This window comes from Mesoplodon bidens (genome assembly GCF_964165515.1).
Source record: "Mesoplodon bidens genome assembly, chromosome: 3".
Lineage (NCBI taxonomy): Eukaryota > Metazoa > Chordata > Mammalia > Artiodactyla > Ziphiidae > Mesoplodon > Mesoplodon bidens.
In genome coordinates this window covers 55,940,688-55,957,712 of record NC_138178.1, presented here as the reverse complement: position 1 = coordinate 55,957,712, position 17,025 = coordinate 55,940,688, and the positions used below count along the sequence as shown (strand labels likewise).

General features: G+C 51.2%; 1 pseudogene across 1 annotated transcript; it reads left to right on the top strand.

Annotated features, from left to right (window-relative positions):
• The first annotated feature begins 14,373 nt into the window (after positions 1-14,373).
• LOC308614192 (cyclin-dependent kinase 16-like) lies at positions 14,374-16,173 on the top strand (annotated as a pseudogene). The gene has a single exon. The product of its transcript is annotated as a cyclin-dependent kinase 16-like (transcript).
• The last annotated feature ends 852 nt before the right edge of the window (positions 16,174-17,025 follow it).

Here is a 17,025-nt window from a genome sequence, read left to right as displayed (position 1 = left end):
ATCTGAGTTCCGGGCCTTCTTGCCCGCCCCCTGCCCAGCTGTTTCTCAAGCCCTCGTCTCCAGCCCTGGCTCGTCCTTTTCTCTCCTTCCTCAGCCTGTTACCAGCACGGCCCGGGGCTCACCCGGCCCTCCTGACCCCCGGGGGGATCCCCCGACCTGAGCTGGGAGACGGAGGCGGAACGCAGGCCACTCTGACCCACCCGAGGGAGAGGGGGAGTAGGGATGAGAGAGGAGGGCAGACACAGGAGAAGGTTAAAAGGAGGAGAAAATAGCAAAAAGAGATAGGGGCAAGAGAGAGAAAGGAGGAAACAGAGAGACGAAGGAAAGAACGTAAAGTTGGGGGGTGGTGGTGGAGGGAGGTGAGAAGAGAGATTGGGAAAGGTTCAGAGAAAAAGGAAACCAAAGGAAGGCTGGAGGGAGACACGGAAAGAGGAAAAAGAACAAGGGAGCGAGAGCGAGAAAGCAGGGTCTGAAAGGACAGAAGAGGGAGAAGGAGAAAAAAAAAGAGGCGGTGGGTTGGGGGAGAGAACGGAGGGAGGGAGCCACGAGCAGCGAGGAGGGAGGCTGGGAGGGAAGGAGAGAGGGAGGGGCCGAGGGGCGAAGCGGGTGGGGGCTGGCTCGGCGGCGGCGACGGCGGCAGCGGCAGCATCCGCGGCTGCAGCCGCGCGCCGGCTCGCTCACTCTCTCGCGGTGCCCGCCGCCCGCCGCCCGGCTCTGGGCTGCCCGCTCGCTGCTCCGGCTCCTGGTCGGGCGCTCCGGCGCTGCTCAGGCTCCGGAGGACAGGACCGCGACTGACCGACTGAGACCCGGGCGGGCCGCGAAGCAGGTAGGTGGCTGGGCGGGGACGGCAAGGATGCGGAGCCTTGGAGCGCTGTGGGCACAGGGGGACGGGGTTTGGGGGTTTTGATCCTGGGGAAGGGTCTTTGCATCCCCGCGACTAACTTTACACCAGCCCCGTGGATTCCCGCTGCCCTGCCGGGGTCCGGGCTGCGGAAGCCTAGTTTGGCGCGGGAGGAGGTGAGCGCCGGTAGAACGCCAGGAGTCCGGGCAGGAGGTGGAGCGCCCCGGCGTGGGCAGGCGCGGACTCCCTGGCCTCAGTCCGGACGCATCGCCCGCGGCGAGGGAAAACCCGAGCGAAGCGGCGCGGCGCGGCGCGGTTGTCCCAGGGAGGGCGCCCGCCCTCCTCTGAGTCTGAGGACTCCCGTCCCCGAGCCGCCCCGAGCCGCCCGGGAGAGCCGGGGTCCGGGAGTAGAGCCTGCGAGGCGCGGCCAGGTCCCCCGAGGTGGCCAGCGGTGCGCCTAGCTGCCACTGAGCCCCGGGCGGTACCATGTGCACTTTTGCTTTTTGGAGGCGCGAAACGGAACGTATACCCTTTTCCTGTCTTTCTCATCCAGTCGTCCCGACTCTAAGGGGGAAGTCCGAGTCGACTCCCCGGACGTCCCTCCTGCCCTCGGCGGCGACCCCAGCTCTCGAAGTTAAGAGAAGCTAGTCACTCCCAGTGCGCGTCTGGAGCGCGGTTCCGAAGTTCCCAAGTTCTCGCCTAGCCCTGGGCGGTGGTGTTGGAGGTGGGGCGGGTGGTGGTTGTGGTCCCTTGGAGCAGCAGAACGCAGCCGCCTTCCTTCTGCGCTTGGTTTATTTTCCTTATTTGTTTGGAAAAATACGCAAAATCGTTCCTCGTGGGAGTCAAGGTCTGTGAGTGGGACGGAGCCGTCACCCGACCGGAACCTGGGTGGCTCCGCTTCAGAATCTCCCGCTCCGTACCGTCCTCCTCCCCACCCCCCGGAGACGCAAAGAGCAAGGCCTCCAGGAGGTTGGAGGAGGCCTTTAGGTGGTTTGGGCTCCGGGCCATCTCTGCTCGCTCAGGCCATGGGACTCGTGCGCGAGCATCAGCGCCCCTTCCACGCTCTGCCGGGAAAGTAGGGGTGTCGGCAAGCGAAGGCTGGCCGGGGCTTTCGAAGTCTGCCGGGGGCACGTGTCCTCTCGTTCCCGGAGTCCGGGAGGCCGGACTTAACCCGGTGCGGCTTCCGCGGAGGTCGCGGGACCCTGGCTTCGCAGCCCTCTTTGTTGGAGTGCTGTTGGAGAGGTTCTTTTGAAGGGTTTAGAGCAGGTTTAGTGGGACCGAGAGCTGGGGGCTTTGCGGAGAGGGTCCCTCGGCCCTTGTCCCCTGACAGTTGGGCGGGGTCCCCGCAGGGCGTCGAATCGACCGTCTACAGACACTCCATCTTCAGCTCCTTTGGCGGGTTTTTCCCTGGTTGCACATCACGCACCAGCTCTCTCCTTAGATCATATGCTGTTTAAGCTGCTAGGAATTCAGGTCCGAGACTGCAGTCTCCACCTCTTCCATCTCACAGATCAGCAAACGGAGGCACAGAGAAGTGAAAGGATTCGCTTAGAGCTAGTTAAGGGTGTGAGGGAATGTAAACCAGGTCTCCTGACTCCTAGTTCAGGGCTTTTTTTCTAGTACTCTGTGCTGTCCTTACCACTTTCTCAGCACCGGGCAAGTGTTCCCAGCCAGGCCACTGTAAGGCCTTTGGAGGCTGCAGGATTGGGTGTGTGTGAGGTTAGAGGTAGAGGACTGGTCTCTTGTCAGGTGCTGTGCTGTGATCATCCCCCAGGACAAATCACTTAGGTGACAGTTAGTTGCATATCTATCCTGCCCCTGCACTGAAGTCTGGGGGTAAAGGAAACCCTTAAGACTTGGCCCAGCCCCATAAAGTACAGTCCACAGGGAAAGAGCAACCACTGTTTTGTAGTCAAGGAAGGCTTCCCAGGTGAAATCACTGTTTGCAGCGGGCAGGATTAGGGATAGTACCTGGAGAAGGGATGATTTGGAATTGAGTCTTGGGTAGATTTCTAATTGAGGGAGAAGGATCATGGGGCACGAGGCTTGAGTCCTAAGAGGGTAGAAAAGCTCTCCTTAAGTGTCTGGTCAAAAAACAGTAGAGTCAGCACCAATGAGAATTTGGCCTTTGAGTGAGAAGCATGAGGGCAGCTAGAAGGCCCAGCTGCTTAGAACTCAAGCTCAGAAGCTGTGGTCAGTGCCTGATCACCCTTCAGCTCCGGCCCCTCCCTGCACAAGGATCCTAATATCAAAAAACAAAACAACAAAACAAAACCAAAAACAAACAAACAAACAAACAAAAACCCAAACAGAAAAACCAACCCTGGGCTGGAGGTCTTCTAGTTCCTAATTCAGGGTGAGAAATTGGCTGGGAAGTTAGCACTCTATGAGCCAAGCGTTGTGGCTCCAGCTGGGAAATATTCAGGCTCTTGCTTCTTTTCCCTTTCCTCCTTCTTCCCTGGGGTTTCAAATAGTTTCTTTGCCCCTTTCCAAACATAACTTTTAGATGCTTGAAGGTTTTGGGCCTACAATTGGACTTAGTATGGTCAGGGCATTTAACGTGCTAGGAATATTTAGTCAGCAAACAGTTCTTGAGCTCCTACTTTGTGCCAGGCACTGGCCTAGGCCTTGGGAGACAGCCATGAGCCAGTCAGTCGGAGTCCCATACCTCATGATGCTGACATTCTAGGCGTCATCCTCCACAGGCTTAAAGTCTAGTTGTAGAGTGGAGGCAAACGCACAAAAGATGTCTGAAGAAGTGCTGAAATGGGACAATGTAAAAAAAATAGTCCTGAGCCTCCCCTCTAGTGGTTCAAGGCTCTGAGGTGAAAAGGCTTGAAGCTACTGGCTATGAGATTTGGAGATTCTGTGGGCTTCCATGACCCCGGCTCCTGGTTGCCAAGGGTAACCCAGAGGCAGCTGCCATGATGACCTTAGATATGGCATTGGAGGACCGCTCTGCAGAGCTTCTGCCAGTCAGAGTATTGCGGGAGGGAGCTGGTGAGTATTGGCAACTGTGATCTTGCTATCCATAGAGACTGGTGCCAGGTAACCATGCACCTGTTAAATTCCAGCATCCACAGCTTCTTGGTGAATGCTGTAGCCCCATTGTATACAGATGGGTAAATGGAGCCCTGACTCTGCAGATTGAGACAGCTACTCAGAAAGGAGCCCAGGCCCTGTAGAGTCCAGGTATCCCTGATCCCTGATTCAATTTAAAATAATGCTCTTTCCTTCCTGTTTTGTAGACCAGTGCGTCTCAGACTTCAATGTGGAAGGCTTGTTTAAACACAGATTGCTGTGCTCCACCCCCAGAATTTTTGACTCAAAGGGTCCGGAGTGGGCCCAGTCATTTGAATTTTTAAGAAGTTCCCAGGTGATGCTAATGCTCTTGGCCCCGGACCCGCAATGAGAGAACCACTGTGTTAGAACAAGGGAAAGTGAGTGATTTTCTTGAGATTATGCAATGAGGGAGCCTGCAACAAAGGCTGTGATTCAGCTCTAGGAACTCCCAGAATTTGCCTATGCATGATCCCCTCTCCCTTACCTCCCAGGAGGCCATAGAATTAAAAGAATATTTTATCTTCATCAGTACACATACAGAGAGAATATATTGCAATATAATTAGGGAATAAATAGGTGTCATGTGTTGGATGTAGACTCCATGCCCTGTGGCTCTGCGGGGGTTTATTATAGCACTGTTATAATTGTAAAGGTGTCATCCACTCCAAGAGCCCCTCATGAAACTTTCATGGCCCAGGTGGTCATTGTCCTGAAAGGCATGTCTTCTTCATTTAAAAGAAAGAAAGAGAGATTGCTTCTCTGGCTAATGGGGCTATCTGTGTTTCATTTGACAGCAACTATGTAATGTGTTTTTAAGGGACAGAGAAAAAAATTGAACAGTGTGAACAGAGAGGGACTGGAGGAAGTCCACCTCACAGGTATACAGATCTGTTTGTGGAACATTTCAAAATGTTTTGAAACTGTCTGTCTGTTTCACCTGTGTTTCTGATGTGAAGCTGTATCTCAGCAGGAGGAAAGGAGAGTTTGTGTCTCACCTTAGCTGGTTGGGTAAATGTAAAAACACATTTTATCCCCAATGTGTTAATTAGACCCAAAAGAAAAGAACCATAAAAGAGTTGTTCTACTAAATGCTGGTATTTTTCATCTGGATTCTATTTATTATCTTACTGTCGAGAAGGAGCAAAAAAATCCATGTTTTTATAGCAAATAAAGCTGGCTGCAGTAATTATGCAGGCTCAACATATTTGTTCTGGAGCAGGAAGTTGGAATTCAGCCTGACTCTCAAACATTTGGGTGAGATCTAATTGAGAAAGACATTTCAAAGAACAAATATTTAGGAATGCGGAGTTTCGCTGATGGTCTCTCTTGGCTAAGCATGAGTCCCTTGCTTTTGGCTTGATCTTTAGAGGTGGTGCCTGGTGATGGGGAAGGACCTGGTCGGTAATATTGAGACCACAGTCCAAACGTGAGGCTGAAATTTAGAGATAATCAGTGAGTCTGAGTAAAGGGAAGAAAGATGCCTTCAGGGAATATATCCTTTGTAACTGATGAGCAAAGGGAGAATCAATGTATCAGAGATAGATTGAATACTTATTGAATGTCTAATCTTGGGAAAGGAACAATGAGGGCAGGGAGCAGGACTTTTACTTGTTGTGTATCTCCCATAATGCTTGGCTCAGTACCTGTAGTGACAAGAGCCCTTGATTGGAGTGGGTATCATCAGTCAGGGCTGCAAGTAGCAAAAAACCTGAACACAACTGGCTGAAACAATAAGGAACTTAGTATCTCCCAGTACAACAGGTGTGGGCTGTCTGCCCCAAGCTTAGTTCTTTCAGTGGTTCAGCAGCATCATCAAAGGTCCAGATTCTTTTCATCTTTTCTTGGTCTCAAGGTCACAAGATGGCTGTAACAGATCCATGTATTACACCTTTACAATGTGGAGAGGCAGAAAAGGCAGGAGGGGAACCTTTACCAGAAGGCCCAGCAGGCTTTCCCTCGTGTCCAATTGGCTGGAATTGTGAGTCACATGTCCATGCATAAGCCAGCCACAGGCAAAGGAAGGAGACCATCATAATTGGTCTAGAATAATCTTGATTTGTGTGTTGAGCCTCAGAGAGGAAAAAAATTAGGAGGCTTTTGGAAAGAAGAAAGGAGCAATCAACAATATCTGCTCTAGAGTTTGACCTGGGTTTGAATTTTCTGTACTCCTTTTTAGCCCTGTGACCCTAAGCAAAGTATTTCACTTCTTTGTGCCTCAGTTTACTCATCTGGGCAATAGGGATTTATTGGGCAGATAAATCTGAATTAACTCAATAATTGCACTTGATTAGTATGGAAGAAGTACATTATTTGAAGATTTGATCTCTGACATCAAAGGATTACAATCTAGTGCAGGAGACATGTGAGGACTAGAACATGTAGACTATCAGATAATCAGAGAACACACCCAGAGAGTAAACAAATAATTATGACTTGCAGACCAACCATGGTAGGAGGAGCATGACATCAGTAGGAGCCACAGTAGTTAGGGAAGACTTCCTGGAGGAGGTTGTTCATAGTGCATACGGGAACTCCAGCATCTTAGTATGGATGGGTTATGAGCTCCTTCTGCCCAGCTTGCTGCCTCTTGCTTTTCTTTTCTCAGTGGTAAAATGGGACCGTTAGGCCAAGATGAGATCCTATATCTTATCCTATATCTTGCTGATTAGATGATATGATGATGATGATGATGTTTGGCTGCCATTATAAAGTCTATATGCCTAGAATGAAATCTAATGTCTTCCCACTTCTCAAGCCATCTGCCCTTCTGGATTCTTGTTGTTGGCAACACCATCTTCCCAGATGCTTGGGCTCAAAACCTTAGCAACACTTTTGCCTCCTTCCTCTATTTCCTGTATTCAAGCACCGACTTTCTTTTGTTTTCATTATGTTTCTTGAATATAAGTCCTCCTTTCTAGCATGAGACTTCCCCTTTGTACAGGTTCTTTCCACCTCATGCTGGGTGATGGCACTGGCCTCCTGCTCTGATCTCCCAGCCCCAAGGCATAGCGCCTGGGGGTCATAGGGACGTACATCTCCTACAGGAGCAGTCTACGGGGCTCTGCAAATAGGATCGTCTGTAATTCTAGTGCAGAGGCGGCCATGAGCCTACAATCTGTGCTGTAGACACATTATGTTGCCTGAGGTGCCATTTCCCAGCCTCTATCTCCCTCCTTCAAGTCATCCTAAAATGTCATTTTTACCTTACATTTTTCCCCACAGTATTCACTGCATGAAGCCCAAACTCCTCACATTGACCCTCATAAGTCTCCACAATCTGCCCGCATCCTTTCTCCCCATCTTTACCTGTCAGGACTCACCACCACGTTTGACTCGGCTTCAAGTTCTGCCTTTCTCTGTGTTTAAGCCAAACCATCCTTTCCTTCGAGGCCATTGTTAGAGCCACATCCTCATTTGACCTTCCCTGACCACCAGAGCCCATAGCCATCTCGAAGCATCGATCTTTCCTTCCCCTGAACTTCTGTAGCAATTATTGCCTACACCACAAATTCGGTACTTCATAATACACTCTAGGGTCATTGTTCAGCATTTTGTTGAAATGTTCCTCGTCTTCCCAATTGGATGTAAGGCCGTCGAGGTCTGAGATGGGGTGAGAGTGGATCCTTCTTTGTATCCAGTTGTGACATGCAAGCACAGGGTACTTCAGTGAATATTTTTTTTTTTTTTTTTTTTGCCATACGCGGGCCTCTCACTGTTGTGGCCTCTCCCGTTGCGGAGCACCAGACGCGCAGGCTCAGTGACCATGGCTCATGGGCCCAGCCGCTCCGCGGCATGTGGGATCTTCCCGGACCAGGGCACGAACCCGTGTGCCCTGCATTGGCAGGCGGACTCTCAACCACTGCGCCACCAGGGAAGCCCCAGTGAATATTTATTGAATTAATAAATCACAGGAATAAGGGAAATGAGATTATTTACTTGAAAAGTCAGTTAATCTTCACCCTTTTTACCTTAACCTCACTTTGGAGACGGGACTCAATTTGATGAATGCCTGCCTACTATATGCCGGGCACTAGTTTAGGTGATTTTGGGGAGTTGTTTTAACTCAGCCTTGTAACCACCCTGTGAGGTTGGGATTATGGTCATCATTTTACAGATGAGGAAGTGGAGGCTGGGAGAGGTTAAGTGGCTTCTTCCTGACATTCTCCTGACTCATGGGTGCCCTGTTCTCCCAGTCTCTTTTCCCCATTTGCTGTGTCCCACAGCCTCCTTCTGTCTCTTGTCTCTGATAAGACTCAGGCCCTCTCTTGCATGTTGGGGGACTTTTTAAACTCTGATGTTTACAACAACTCTTTCCTGAAGACCTTCCACCCCCAGTTAGGTTGTGGCTCATTTTGACCCCCCACCTTTTTACCTTGACTATCTTTCCTGCCACCCTCAAGCCTGGGCCAGAGATTCCTTTGAAAGCATAAAACATTCTGCTAGTGGGATCAAGCTGGATCTGAGCCAGGTTTTCTGAACTCCTCTGCCCTCCCTTTACCCCCACTTGACCCTTTGTATCCATCCACCCTCGCCTGCAACCACTCCTGTTCTGTGTCTCTGGTGTCTTACCTGTGGAAGGAAGACACTGCTGACCTGTCAACAGGAAGGAGGTCTCTGCTACCTCCAGGAGCTTTGACTGGCATTCTGCCATCCTTTATAGCATTCTTCTTTCATCTCATTCATTCATTCACTCATTCATTCTGTAAATACTGATCATTGATCACATACTCAGTATAGCAGGGAACAAAACAAAGCCCTTGCCTTCATGGAGCTTGCAATGAAGTGGGGGAGACAGGTGGTAAAAAATGAACACATTATATACTTTACGCTTGTTGCAATGAAGAAAACTAGCAAGGTGAAAGGGTATGTATGGTGATGGGATGCAGTGTGGTCAGGGAAAGCTTCTCTGATGGTGACATTTGAGCAGAGACTGAGAGGAGGGATGCCATGTGGGTCTCTGGGAGTAGGGACACCAGGCAGAGGGGATAGTAAGTGCAAAGGCCCTGAGGTGAGAACTCCCCTGGTAAGTCCAAGGATAAGCAGGAAGGTGACAGTGGAGAGAAGGAGGGGAGCTTGGTAGGAGGTGAGGGCTGCCCATCTCCAGCTTTCTCACTGCCTCAGGAACGCTGTTGCCTTCTCACAGCTTTTGCCACTGGCTGAAATGATCACTTCCCTCCACTCAGCCAGGTCCCACTCAGCCTTTACAGCTCAGCTCTGGGCCCCCACCTTCTAGGGGGCTTCCATCTCTGCCATCTCTCATTGATCTACCTCTCCCCTGAGTTCCTACAACTCCCGTCTCTCCAGTACACAACCGAGCTGTTGATTATCTGCTGGCTGGTTCATCTTCACCTGGGCTCTGTCTGTGTAGGTCTCACCTCCCTAACCAGCTCCTTGAAACTGGTTTATTCCTTCTCCCCAGGAGCCAGCACTGAGCAGGGCTCAGTGTCTACCTGTTGGTGATGCTGGTGTCAGAAGTGGGAAAGGGGCAGGCTCTGCAAAGATCTGTGGGTGGAATCTTCTTCATACTATGTTCATTATCCCTTCACAATAGACAGGAAATCTTTTATTCTGGACATCCTTGGAGCACTTTGAGCTGGGAGCCTCTGGAAGCCTCTACCTGGAGCTGGGAGAGGAATCCACTTTTCCGCAGGACTTGGATGAAATTTTGGCTCTGAGGTGTGGTGGGGAGAGGAGCTGGGGTGCAGAGAAAGCCACTTGTTTATTAGCCTTTTTTGTTCAGTCAAAGTAGAATAAGATGTTTCAGGAGCAAAGGAGGAAGGAATTTACCCAAGAGTCCAGAGACTTCCCTGACATCCAAGGTAGGGATCGTGGGTGTGGAGATTGACCTATGAGTGACCTTGGGCAAATCACTTAACCTTCACCTATTGCAGTTTCTTCTCAGCCAAACCTCCCTTCTGCCCATCCACTGTAGAAGAAAATGAACAATTAGCCTGATTTTTAGGCTTGGTCTCTGCATTAATCTTTAGGTCAATGGTTTTAAAACTTGAGAAATGTACAGATGGTTCCATTTTAAAGGGAGAAGGACTTCCCTGGTGGCGCAGTGGTTAAGAATCCGCCTGCCAAGGCAGGGGACACGGTTTGAGCCCTGGTCCAGGAAGATCCCACATGCCGCGGAGCAACTAAGCCCGTGCGCCACAACTACTGAAGCTCACATGCCTAGAGCCTGTGCTCCACAACAAGAGAAGTCACTGCAATGAGAAGCCCGCGCACCACAACGAAGAGTAGCCCCTGCGCACTGTAACTAGAGAAAGCCCGCGTGCAGCAATGAAGACCCAGTGCAGCCAAAAATAAATTAAAAAAAAAATAAAGGGGGAAAATGCTTCCCACAGACCTCCAATATTGTCTTAAATTATTAATATAATATATATATATTATTATATATATATAAACACAAAACTAGACATAAACAACTTATGCTTATAGCTCATACATAGTCTTAGCACCCAAACAAGTTTATAAATTAAAATGCAAACTACAAAGCCAATAACATTCAGATTAACAATATTAATTTAACATGATAGATGCTCTTGTGCTAAGACTACATCAGCCCTTGCTACATGATCATGGTTTTGGTTGCTTCCTCCACCACACGCCCTGTGGTGACTCAACTCTCCCCCTGCTTTTCTTAGCTTGAACAACTGTGAAGCTTTTGTTCCTACAATGTGCCGAAGGGTCATCTGGCCAGCCCTTGGCACGAAAGCATTTGTGTGTCAGGCAGCCACTTTTTTCTCGTTAGCCCACAACAATTAAAGGAGCTCTCTAATTCTGGTGCAACAACAGACGCTGATGCAAAGCTGCCTTGCGACTGAGTGTGACTACTTGATCACTGAAATGAAAGCACAACACTAGTACTTCAGTGCCTAAGGAACCCCTGCTTGAGAAGAAATGTTGAGTGCTCTGAAAGAGCGCCCCCAGAGGTCTGAAAGAGTTAATGCTAGAACTGTGGATGATTGTTCTGCAATCCTAATAATAGAAACCACATTTTGGACCTTTGCATGCACCACTATCTCAAGAGGTAGGTAGAATAGTATTAGCCTTATCGTACAGACGAGAAGGTTGAGGCTCAGAGAAATTGAGCAGTCAAGGTCCCACTGGACATTGGCAGTGTCTGGATTCCACGCAGGTCTGCATGACTCAGAGCCCCTGAATTTGCTACTAGGCTTCACTGCCTCCTTCCCTATGAACCCTCACCAGGTTTCAGGGCTCTTTGATCAGAGTACAAGGACTCTGGAGTAATTTGGGAACCTCTAGATTCTCCCAGTGGACTCACTGCTTTCTGGTGGAGTAGTTAGGGTGTTATTTGATGCAGAAAAGAGAAGTGAAGCTAGTAAAGAGCAGGATAATGGTTCTCAGATCCTCGGGTGGCTTTGGATGGCAGTGGCAGGGGATGGAGGCTTCCCTGAAGGTGCGTGGGAGGAGTGGATGCCAGTTACGCTAGCAGAGAAGATACCATAACAACGGCTACCTTGGTTAGGGCTTCACACTTTAACAAGCACTTTTTTGGTGCATTTATTTTCAAGTTTGTCCTTTTAAAATTATTTTATTTTGTTTTATTATTTTATTTTTTTTTGCGGTACGTGGGCCTCTGACTGTCGTGGCCTCCCCCGTTGCAGAGCACAGGCTCCGGACGCGCAGGCTCAGCGGCCATGGCTCATGGGCCCAGCTGCTCCGCGGCATGTGGGACCTTCCCGGACCGGGGCACGAACCCGTGTCCCCTGCATCGGCAGGCGGACTCTCAACCACTGCGCCACCAGGGAAGCCCTGTCCTTTTTAAAAAATTTTATTTTTATTGTGATAAAATACACATAACATAAAATTTACCATCTTAACCATTTTGAAGTGTACAGTTCACTAGTATTAAATACTTCATAATATTATGCAGCCATCACCACCATCCCTCTCCATAACTTTCTAGTGTGTATTTTACAACTTTGCAAAGCAGGTCATTATCCTCAGAAACAAGGGCTCAAGTGGCTTGCCCAAAGTCACACCCCTTATCTGTGCCTGCCTGCCTCTCAACCATGACCTTGAGTGATAGTGGTGGGCTTGGTTTCCCAAAGGCTTCTGTGGGACCATGTGAGGTGGCCAGGCTTTCTGAGGTAGGGGCTGAATGGGATGACCTTGGAAGGGCTGTCCTGGAATTGATGCTGCCGGTCAGGGTCGGCGTGAGTCATTCCTGGGTATCTGGAACCCACCTTTCCTCAGATAGAAAATTATTTAAAACCTACTCCTGCCCTTGGAAGCTGCCCTCCTCCTGCCTGACTTGACTGGTTTATCATCCAAGTTTAAAATAACTACAGTAAATAATAACACCCCAAAACTTTTTTATCCTGTTGTGGATGAGCAACAATCTACATATGCAAATAAATGGCATGCCTGTCCCCATGAATATTAATTTGGAAAGAGCCGAAGTTCCTAAAATACACTCGAAACCCTCAATGTGGCATTTTGCAACTCTTCCAACTTGCTCCGAAATCACGGCCTTATTATATCTCAGGGTTCCCCCTGCTCCAAGCTGACCTCCCTTTTGAACCTCTGAGGCTACCAGGGGGACATAGAATATCTCAGGTAGGCAGGCCAGAGGCCCGGGGGTGATGGCCGAATCCTAACCCCTGGGGCTGTGGTTGACCTTGTCCTTCCCTGGCAGGGCCCAGGCCTGTGCTCCTCTCAGATCCAAGCGTTAGCAGTGAGTCCCCAAGGTCAGGGGACTGTTCTGGGGAACATCGCAGGGCAACTGCCAGCCTCAGGCTCTTGTGCTATCAGGGAGATGGAAGGTGGGGGAGGGAGCGGCCTTGAGAATCAGCTTGTCTTATCTCTCAAATGAGGCAAATGAAGAAACTGAGACCCTGGGATGGTGGGTGACTTGCCCAAAGTGACATGGTGACTTAATGGCAGGAAGTGACAAATATTACTCATTCTTTGCCCTGAAAAACACATTTCCTTTTCAGTGTTTGTGTGTGTGTGTGTGTGTGTGTGTGTGTGTGTGTGTGTGTGTGTGTGTAGGAAGTGGTGGGCAGAGTGGCATTTAAAGTTTGTATACTTTTGGGGAAAGTGTCATTCTTCTAGTGTGAACATTCACCCAGAGACAGGCAGAGACTGAAAATCCAGTCTTGTATCCCATTTGGGTTGAAAGAAATGGTTGCCTTCCTCCCCCAGGAGATTTCCAAATTAGATTATACTAAGGCCAGAATTAACGTGAGGTCGCATGGTAGAGCACACCCCAGCCAAAGTGATGAAAGGGCCAGATGGAGAAGGGCAGGAGTGTCTCTGAGGAAGCCAGAGGTTAGCCGCTGGCTGGGGAGGACCACAAGGTGGAGGAGTGAAGAGCTGGCAGTGATGTCCGTGTCCCACTGTGTACAGGGAAGGCTCTGCTGGGGGAGGGGGAATGGCGTGGCTTCATGGTACCCTACGAAGCTGGGTCTCTCTCTTTCCGGCTGCTTACTGGGTAAGTTCGGGCCTATCCGCTCACCTTTGGGTTTCCTTTTCCATGTTAGTAAATATTGGAATATTCACCACCCTACATCCCACTTCTTAATCTTGCTTCGTGAAGATCAAATGAGGATTTAAAGTTCCTGCACCATGCCTGGCACAAAGTAGGTATTCAGTACGTCTAGATTGTTTTCTTTTCCAGATAGATTTATCAGACTGGCTGCACTGGGTCAGCATGGAGATGTGTACATCTGTGTTTGTGTCCGTGTTGGTGTGTTTCTACGTGTGTGTGTCTGCATATGTGTTCGCATTCATCCATGTGTGTGGTGGAGTGGGTAGGTGTGTAAGTGAGTCTGTGTCTTTGTGAATGGCTGGGTGTCTGTGCGTCACTGTGTGTCTTTGTGAACGGCTGGGTGTCTGTGTGTCAGTGTTTCATGACAGCATGACTGTGTGTTTCTGTGAGTGTGTTTTAATATGTGTGTCAGTGTGGTGACAACAGTTGTATGTGTGTATGTGTGTGTACACGTGTATGTAGTGCAGCGCTGGTGTGACTGGAAGAGTCCGTGGGGTTGGGAAGGTTCACAGTGCCGTGGACGTGGGTCCTCTCTAAGGTGCTCCCAGCCAAAGCATTCACCTGGTTCCTGACCCCAGGTCCTAACTACCCTGGGTTCGCTTTCCTCTACCTCCCTCTAGAGGCCACTGGGCGCCTTAGCCCTGACCCGGCCCTGGGTCATTTGCATAACGGTTGCATATTACATGCATATCATTTGCATTGTCTACATAGACTCTGCTTTCAGTTATGCAGTTTTCAAGGTAAAATGGAGTTGCTCTTCTTCAAGGTCATTATATTAAGAATTGCTGCTAGAGTCGGCTCTGAACCGCGAGCCGCCGTGAGCTCTCGGATTCTAGCCGGCGCCAGCGAGCCCAGGGGCATCGCCCGCAGCGGCCAAGCTCATGGCCGGATGAGCGGGACGCCGCCTCCGCCTCAGCCACCGCCGCCGCCTCCTCCTCCTCCTCCTCCTCCTCCTCCTCCTCCTCCTCCTCAGCCGGCGGCGGCCCGGGCCCAGCAGCCATGGCCGAAGACTACTGGGACGGGCGCCTGCGGCGAACAGGAGGAGAAGGAGGTCGCGCGGCCTCAGCCCGGACCGCCGCCCCAGGAGCCACTGCGCCGGTCCCGCGGCGTTGACATTGCTCGCGCGCCCCCGCCGTTGGCCATGGATCGGATGAAGAAAATCAAACGGCAGCCGTCAATGGCCTTCCGAGGGGACCGAGGTGTAGATAAGACCAATGGTGCCCCTGAACAGATAGGCCTGGATGAGAGTGGCAGTGGCGGCGGCAGTGACCTTGGAGAGGGCTCCACATGTGCTGCCCCTGGTGAACCCCACTCAGCTCTGCACCAGAGATTGTACACGAGGACTTGAAGATGGGGTCTGACGGGGAAAGTAACCAGGCTTCAGCCACGTCCTCGGATGAGGTGCAGTCACCAGTGAGGGTGCGCGTGCGCAACCATCCTCCACGCAAGATCTCCACTGAGGACATCAACAAGCGCCTATCACTACCAGCTGACATCCGGCTGCCCGAGGGCTACCTTGAGAAGCTGACCCTCAATAACCCCATCTTCGACAAGCCCCTCCGCCGCTGCCTCCGCCGTGTCAGCCTGTCTGAGATTGGCTTTGGCAAACTGGAGACCTACATTAAGCTGGACAAGCTGGGAGAGGGTACCTATGCCACCGTCTACAAAGGCAAAAGCAAGCTCACAGACAACCTCGTGGCACTCAAGGAGATCAGACTGAAACACGAAGAGGGGGCACCCTGCACCGCCATCTGGGAAGTGTCCCTGCTCAAGGGCCTCAAACACGCCAACAGCGTCACACTACACGACATTATTCACATGGAGAAGTCCCTCACTCTTGTCTTTGAGTACCTGGACAAGGACCTGAAGCAGTACCTGGATGACTGTGGGAACGTCATCAACATGCACCATGTGAAACTGTTCCTGTTCCAGCTGCTCCGTGGCCTGGCCTACTGCCACCGGCAGAAGGTGCTACACCGAGACCTCAAGCCCCAGAACCTGCTCATCAGTGAGAGGAGAGCTCAAGCTGGCCGACTTTGGCCTGGCCCGGGCCAAGTCAATTCCAATGAAGACCTACTCCAATAAGGTGGTAACACTGTGGTACCGGCCCTCCGACCTCCTGCTCGGGTCCACAGCCTACTCCACTCAGATTGACATGTGGTGTGTGGGCTGCATCTTCTATGAGATGGCCACAGGCCAGCTCCTCTTCCTGGGCTTCACGGTGGAGGAACAGCTGCACTTCATCTTCTGCATCTTGGGAACCCCAACTGAGGAGACATGGCCGGGCATCCTGTCCAATGAAGAGTTCAAGACATACAACTACCCCAAGTACCGAGCCGAGGCCCTTTTGAGCCATGCACCCCGACTTGACAGCGATGGGGCTGACCTCCTCACCAAGCTGCTGCAGTTTGAAGGTCACAATCGGATCTCCGCAGAAGATGCCATGAAACATCCATTCTTCCTCAGTCTGGGGGAACGGATCCACAAAGTTCCTGACACTACTTCCATATTTTCACTAAAGGAGATCCAGCTACAAAAAGAGGCCAGCATTCAGTCTTCGTCAATGCCTGACTCAGGCAGGCCAGCTTTCCGAATGGTGGACACCGAGTTCTAAGCCACAGACCGAGGTCCCAGCAGGCAGCAGCTGGAGGGATGCCATACCCCTCACAGGGCAGCCCCCAACTGCATCATCCTCCCTGCTTGCTGCCTGCCTACCTGCCTGACTCATGCTCGCCTGTCCACATGTCCCCTGCTGCCTGTCTGAACACCCGACCATTGGCCTGTCGGCCCACCCATTAGCCTGTCCGCTGGGTGCTAACAAAGTTCTCATCGTTCCTTCGCCTGATCTGTCTGTCTGTGTGTCTCTCTCTCTTTCTGTCTCGGTAGTTGCCGGCGGACAGCATGGCCGTGCCAGCCTCCCACACTGAGGCCAGGCCTATACCCCTCCCCATCATGCCCTGCCCCGCAGGACCACTGCCCCATGGCAAGCCAGGGGTCTGGAGCTAGCCCAGGCTGGGGATCTCAAGTCAGACAAGACACAGTGATGCCTTGGATCTGAGGCTCCCCTGTCTGCTTTCCTGCCTGCCCCACCTGCCTCATGTTGTGTGGGCCTTTTTGTTTGTTTCATTCATTGTTGTTTTTTAATTATTTTAAATGAGGTTTTCATTTTTTAAATGCAGTATCTCTGTATACAGGCTGGCTGGGCCCCACCCACTGTGTGGCCCTCCCACAGTATTTTGTGCAATGAAGCCCCGCTCCCAGCCTTTCCATGGCAGGGACACAATCCCTATTCAAAACCCTGACCATCACCAGACCCTGGGGTCAGCTAAGGGAAAGCATGCCTCGACCACTTGCCTTCCGACCCCCACCTGCCATCCCCAGCTGCAGGGGGACTTGGGGACTACTGGAGACTCTCTGGGAGATGGATGAGGTGCGGGGTCCCCACTCTTTCCCTCCTGCAGTCCTATAGCAGGGGCCTCCTTCTCAGGGTCTCCCTAGCCCAGCCCTCTTGCCCCCATCCCACTCGGTGCTGTTGAGTAGGGGCCCTGCCAGGAACTGACCAACTCAGCGAGGATCCATAGTGTGTCTATGTGCACAG